Consider the following 8,060-nt stretch of genomic DNA (forward strand, 5'->3'; position numbering starts at 1 on the left):
CCATGAACCTTTAATGACACTAGAGGAATGATCACCCTGAAACGATGGATTGAGAAGGTGGAATCGGTGTTCGAGATATGTGAATGCCCTGAGGAGATGAAGGTGAAGTTTGCCGCATGCACTTTCGTTGACTAAGCGCTCACTTGGTGGAACGGACACGTGGAAGCCATGACACTCCCCGTAGCTAATTCCATGCCATGGGCAGAGATGAAAGAAATGTTGATGGCCGAGTACTGCCCTCGTGGCGAAATTCAGAAAATGGAACAAGAGCTGTGGAATCTCACCATCCGAAACGCTGACATAGATGCATACATATCGAGGTTTAGCGAACTGTCCCTGTTGTGCCCTGGCATGATCACGTCAGAAGGAAAGAAGATTGAGCAATTCATCTGGGGACTAACCTCCCCGATCCAAGGAAACGTGATAGCTGTAAATCCCGAAACTTTCGACAGTGCCAAGAGATTGGCCAAGAAGCTGTATGACCACAACAACAAGAAGGGTGAGAAACCAGTGGAGGCTGAAGGTAAGAAGGAAAATGACAACAAAAAGGGAAAGAACAACGAGAGGAAGGGATGTCAAGGCTCCGAACCATCCAAGAAGCAGCAAACAGTAGCAGTTAATGCTGCAACCACTCAAGTTCCACCCACACCACATGCTCCAGCCTCAGCTGCTCCAAGTGCCCCTAGGCCTTATTCCGGTAATCTTCCAAAATGCAACAAGTGCGCTCTCCATCATAATGGAGAATGCAGAGATATGCAGTGCACCAGTGGCAATCAAAAGGGTCACACGACAAAGTATTGCAGAACCTACCCTCCTCAGAACCAACAACAGGGAAACAACAACAACAATAACCGCAACAACAACAGCAGCACCGACAATGGCGGCAACAATACAGGACCCAGCCACACCTACTATGGATGTGGAAGGACTGGGCGTTTCCGTCGAAACTGCCCCAACAACAACAATCCCGGAAATGGAGGAACAGGAAGGGTGCTGACCATGGGTCAGGGAGAAGCAGTTCAGGATTCGCTGTCGTTACCGATACGTTCCTCCTAAACCACACTTATGCATGCATCCTATTTGATACCGGAGGAGAACGAAGTTTTGCGAGCAATAAATTTAAGCACTTGTTAAAACAACAACCCTAGAAGCTCAATGAAACCTTTACAGTGGAAATGGCCAATGGGAAAATGGAATCCACTGGGGAAATCTATATCGGATGTACCCTAACCCTAAATCAACACGTCTTTCGAATAAACTTAATGCCAGTTTCCATTAGGAGTTTTGATGTGATTATTGGCATGGATTGGTTAAGCCACCAACATGCTGAAATTATGTGTCGCGAGAAGGCCGTTCACCTTCACCTTCCAAATCATGAAACCCTAATTATTTACGGAGACAAACCCAGCACGAACCTTTGTCTCATCTCGTGCGTCCAAGCACAAAAGCATCTGCGAAAGAAAGATTTGACGTTCCTGGCGCATATAGTGGATAAATCCAAGGAAGAGATTAACGTTCAAGACATTCCTGTAGCTTGTGAATTCCCAGACATCTTTCCTGAAGATCTTCCTGGAGTACCCCCAGAAAGACAAATTGAATTTCGAATTGATCTTGTGCCAGGAGCTACTCCCATCGCTAAATCGCCTTACCGATTGGCTCCTGCTGAGATGCAGGAATTGTCCAGCCAACTCAGTGAACTTCTGGACAAGGGATTCATTCGACCCAACTTCTCGCCATGGGGAGCTCCAGTTCTCTTTGTCAAGAAGAAGGACGGATCTTTTAGGATGTGCATCGATTACAGAGTATTAAATAAGCTCACTGTCAAAAATCGCTATCCACTCCCACGAATCGACGATCTATTTGACCAAATCCAAGGAGCTAGTTACTTCTCTAAGATAGATTTGTGATCTGGGTACCATCAACTCAAGGTCCGGGAAGAGGATATTGTTGGATTAGTGTCTAAGTCCATAACTATTTTGGTATGTACTTGACCCGATGGTGCATGGTCCTTTTGGGTTGCCTTCACCAAAGCAACTTGATAGGATGAATTATGGAGAGAAAGGATTAATTATGATTTATTAATATATTATGAGAATAATATATTAAAGGAGAAATCATATTGTTTAATTAATATTAGTCAAGAATTAATAAGAATTAAGTTTGTGGCTAAAAGACATTAATTAAACTTAAGGGACTAGAACTGTCAATTGTGTGATAGTTGAATATTGGGCTAATGGACTCCATATTAAAGGGGTGGACGAAGTCTATGGGGAAACCCATTAGAAATCGTCCAAAGGCCTTTAAGAAAGGGGTTCATGGGTTGCTTAGGGCCTAAGCATCCAAATTAGGGTTTCCTTGTTAGATAACCCTAATAGCCTCACTATTTAAAGAACCCTTAAGCCCCAAAAACGTGGTGAACTAATTAGTTAGGGTTTCCACACGTTTTGGGCAGCCTCCTTCTCTTCTCTTCTTCATCTTCTTGCTCTTGGTGTTTGTGAGCCATTAGAGGAGTGACATTTGTGACTCTAAGCTTTCTAAAGTCAATACAAGAAGGATTTGAGATTGTTATTACTACATAACAATCAAGGTATGATCTAAACCCTAATTCATATGTTATATTGATTAGATCTAGGGTCTAAAGTCTTGGATGAATTGCATGTACAATAGAGAAACCTAGATCCAAGCATTAGGGTTTGCATGAGCACATAGGATGTTCTTATGGCTAAAACTCATCAGTGGTATCAGAGCCTTGATTGGTTTCTATTGTATTGATGCCTTGGTTATTTGTTCAAGCCTTAAAAAATCGATTTTTTGCCTCCTGCCTGATGTACTCGGCGAGTCCCATTGTGGACTCGGCGAGTAAGCCCCTACTCGGCGAGTCCATAGGGGTACTCGGCGAGTTCGAGCGTCAGAAAGAGGGGATTTCGGGATTTCTTGCTGTTTTACTCATGGATACATGCCTTATCTGTTTTAGATCATTAAAATATACATATTTATGAGTATATCCTTGATTAAACAAAAGATAATTACCAATTGATTAGATAATAACTTCCTTATATGATAAAGTTTGATTATTTGTATTAATTGGGTAACTTACTTTGCAAGAAATTGAAATTAGGTCAAATATAGATAATGATGAAATTAATTGTTTAATTTATATTATTTGTTATTTGATCCTTGTGTTATGAAAAGTTTCAATTTTTCCCCTTTAGGTTTTATAGTTTAAATTTGAACTCAAAAGTTTTGTTTTGAAATTTAAATAGTTGAAACCCTAACGTTTTGAAATGTTTCAAAACTTGCCCTCAAGTTTTGGAATTTAAAAGTTGATTAAAAGTTTAATTTAGGAATGTTAAATTCTAAAACCCTAGTATTGTTTTGAAAAGTTCAAATCACACCCTTATGGTTTTGTTAATTAATTAAAGTGTATAATTAAAAGAGATTTAGTAAATTCATAAAGTTTTGGTGTACAATTAAATTAAAAGTATAGTTATTAAATTAGACCACCTAGTATTTTAAAAGTGTAAAATACACCCTATACTATATATAACATTAAAAGTCTAACATTATATATATGTATGAGTAAAAGTCAGTCTTACCGTTAGTAGGCCTCATTCACGAAGCTGGTCTATAAGGGGTGTTTAAGGAAATTGCCTATAAAATGGCGATTTAATGGGTATCCACTCTTACCCACCGCACTCTTGACTAGTGGAGGGTCGTTAGCCGAACGGGTAGGATAGGACAGAAACCTTCCATTATAAGTATAATGAAATATAAAAGTAACTAAATGTTTTCATAAAATTCCCAATCTTAGTTACTTTAATCAAAAGTGAATTGATGCAATTCCATGAAATTACACTTTGTGCCCTTGCGAAGACGTTAGTGGAGCGTGTGTGGTTAACCGGCACACTAAATGGTTCTAAGCAAAGGTAGGAAAGGGTGACTCAATGTTTGTCATAGTTCGGTGGAGCGTGTGTGGTTAACCGGCACATCGAATAGGTGACCGTAACATGTGAGGGCACCATGTAAGTTTGCATGGTTATTCACACCCGCTTTGTGATCCTCGGCATCCCAGTCACAAACTAGAGGGGCATATCGAGATTTAAACATGCCATTGAAATGTTCAATGAATCTCAAAGGATCTAGGAGTTTTCATAGATTTAAAACTTAAATTTCTTTTTCGTTTTAATGGTGGAAAATTAGTGAATCGTCATTCACTTACCTTCAAATGTTCTGTAATTAGGGTTACGGCCTCCCTCTCCCGAGTTGTGGAATATTGTGTTGGGTCCTAGCCTTAATATCTCATTTGGGTGATTTATTAAGGACTCAATCAATCAACTAACTTGAATTTGTTTTCTCCCGTTTTGTAGATGTCAAAGTACGACAACTATGGTCTTCCCAAATCCCGTGGAACAAGCATTCCACATGAAGATGATATTCCACGATTCGATCGAGGAACAAGAAATCATGCTTCACTTCCTCCTCCTCCTCCCGTTGTTCTCCCTAACCCACAAGATCGAAGAATTGAAAGGTTCAATGTCACTAAAGCCCTATTGGAAATGAAACATGAAGATGGTAAACCCATGTGTGCCCACGTTCTAGGAATAAAATCACACATCGATAGGTTGATAATGTTGGGTGTGTCATTCCCGGATAAGTTGGCTGTAAACTAGGTTCTGCAGTCACTTCCCGAATCATATAATGAGTTCAAAAGAAAGTATTATATGATGGATCATGACGAAAACCTCATTGACCTAACTTACATGCTCATTGCTGCTGAATCAGAAATGATTTGGCAAAGCAATGGAGCGTATTTGTTGGGAAAGTCAACCAACCATGCTTCCGAGGACGTTCTAGGAGAACCGACCTGCGTTTGCTGCCAAGAGAAAGGGCGTTGGATACAAGTCTGCCCTAAGAGCCTGAAGAGTCCAGAAGATGGGAGAGTCAAATAGTATGGCTGTGCTTCAGGTAAAATCCACTATCTAACTCCATTAAGTTCCTATTCATTGATTCTTAATACATAATGTGATAAGATTGCATTTGAATGTTTTGCAGGATCAGTGAAAAGAGAGGAGGCTTGATGGAAAAGCAAGATGAGTCTGATCGCAAAGAAATGGATCTCGATCGCATGGACTTGAAGATTAGATTTTGAGCTTAGAAAGTTATGATAAGTTGTTAGGAATATTTATTACATAGTTTTTCAATTGATTTTGCATTGTAAGGACAAAATGTTTTCCGCTGCTTTATGAATAAAATAAATTTTGATTTGACTCATTTATTTATTTATTTATTTATTTCCTTGCAATAAAATCGTTATGAAAAATTGATGTTTGCATATTTCTACAACGAATGGATGTGATTCTTATTATGATAATTGTGAAATGTCGAGAATTTGCCAAATAGGGAGAGTTTCTCATCGCCCAAGTTTCAATTGGACAGAAATTTGGAATCACGCAACTTGGTTGCATGATGAATGAGAAATTTCATATTTGGAAATTAGACTAATTCGTTGACAAAGTGTCAAGTGAAGGACTAGGAGATCGAGTACACAAAGTTGTGTGTTGATCAAGTCCACCACAAGAGTAACAAAGATATTCGTCATGATTTACCAAAGTTTAGTAAATATGATTATACTTATAAGATTAAGTGTAATTCTGAATTGATTGAAAGAGTTTAAATCAATAGCAGAACGAATAAGAAGAATCAAGTAGGCAGAAAGATAAAAGTTTCTCTATTCTAAGAAGAAGGGAGAGTACCTTTTATTATGTTTTATGATAGGTCTTAATGATTAAGAACCATATCTCAATTGATCCTCTAAGTAAATCTTAGTACAATTGTATGTCTAAGAAGAGGAATTAAGAATTGAAGAAATGGTTAAATCAAGAAGTCAATCATACTTCGTTCCAAAACAAGTCTTAGAATTAAGATTATGACATTGAGTGACAAGTCTCAAGAAGGTTTATAACATTCATCAAGTGTAGAATTTGGAAAAAAAGATTTTCTTATTTTCGTACATTTGAAATTGGAAAGTTGTGATGTCTTGGATAAGACAAAGACCAACTAGGACCAATTTTATGAAATGTTTTGTCTTGATAAAAGCTACACTAACTCTTGAATATTTATTTTGTCAAGAAATGTTTATTGACAAGAAAATATTATATGTCAAGGAGTCAGTGGGAGTCTTAATGGTCTTGAAAAGATTCAAGAACTAATCAAGAATAAACCTTATCGATCATCACTAGCACACGAGTAGAGGTTTACAACCTATCGTGTTGACATTATCTTGTTTCTGTGTCGTTCCAATCGAGTTAATTATGCATGTTAGTTCTATGAGTTCTCATTTGAACGCATAAAAGGCAAGCACCTTGATCAATGGAAAGTACATTGATTGGAAAGGGTGAGCTGCTTAACTACTTGGAAGACATGGTGGGCAGCCGTGTTACCATAAGGCAAGAAATCAAGATTGAGAAAGTTCGGTCCATATGAGTTTGAATTTGTCGCAAACCTTGGTTTTGACAAATTCACATGGATATAAACGCATACACCATTAAAATCTAAGTGTGATAAGATTCCCTCCTTCATGAAAATGATTGTGAGGAAATGCTTTCACTAAAAAAGATTTTAAGAAGATAGTGATTGTGAAAATTGTATTCTCGAATTCGATTATGGTTACGGTATCCCTTTCCATGATTCGAATTGTGAGATTTGGCAATTAGTCTTAATTGTTTAGACACACATATGAGCTATCTAAAGGAAAGGTGTATAAGCTTAGATAAAGGATTGTCAAAGCATTAGGTATTAGAAACATGAACTTAAGAAATTCAATAGGTATTGTTTTTCTGAAAGTTAAGCTGTTTCTGAATACATGTCAAAGCTAGTAGGAGCATAAGTGTTATGTTTATAATAATCATCGTGATAGTGGGAGCATAAATGTTATGATTGTATGATTATTAAGGTAAGTATTGCAAGATAGCAATATTAATTATAGAAAACAAGAGTCCTACTTTGCAAAGTTGTAAGGATGTAAAGTTGTTTTGCTATAATTAAGGGAGAGAATATTATGCTTCATTTCAAATCTAAAAGCTTAGGTTGTGGAATGTTAATAAATTTAGTCAAGGATACATAGCACGTTCTTAAATTTCGATTATGATTACGGCATTCCTCTTCATATTTTGAATTGTGAGAACGTAGCACATAAAAATATCATGGCAGAAGATTGATAAAGTATCAATTCTTCATGTAAGACATTATGCATCGTGTCCCATACGCTTCGGGTATATGAATGATTGCAAATGTTATAATATTTGACCATTCTAAAATTTTCCAAATGTCTAGCGCATTTAGAGGGAAAAGGACAAGAATCAGTTTTGACTAAGATAATTAAACAACTATCAAAGGACAATCCAAAGTTCGCCGAGGATTGGTCGCTTGTGAGTAGTTGGAAGTATAGTATTGGATGGACCATATCGACATTATTATGAATAGAAAAGATTCTATTAAGAATGAGTTGTCATATGGAAAATATGGAAACGTTTCCATATTGGGAGTTAGATATTGAGAATCTATGTCTAGATTAGAAACTTTTATGCAAAAGGATGTTCAAAGGAATGTACCTTGAGTGAGAGACATCACATCTATGGAATTGTCTTGTAACAATCTCCGATAGAGGAATTTGTAATATCATTGGCAATAGTCATTGTGACTTTAGTGCAATGACATTACAAAAGGATCATTGCATAAAATGTTAGAATCTAGCATATTCTATAAGTGACAAGAATTTGATATTCTTTCACTTGTGATAAGGATTGGGAGTTGTGAAATGAGTATGATTGGAAAGGTGTTCATTTGATCTATTTCACAAAGTAAGGACCATAGGTTAGCATTGTGTGCATTCTAAGAGCATGGGACAAGTGTGGTAAGTAATTCAAGTCAGAAGTTGATTACCCGAAACGACAAATAATGAGTAATCGATATGGTGATAAATAAAAGGTGTTTTATTTATACTCAAAGGTTGAGGCCATATGGGATTAGTATTATTCTTGTGTTTCACTTTGCATGTTTTG

The sequence above is a fragment of the Lactuca virosa genome, chromosome 3, assembly GCF_052849685.1.
Source record: "Lactuca virosa cultivar CGN04683 chromosome 3, Lactuca_virosa_CGN04683_v6, whole genome shotgun sequence".
Lineage (NCBI taxonomy): Eukaryota > Viridiplantae > Streptophyta > Magnoliopsida > Asterales > Asteraceae > Lactuca > Lactuca virosa.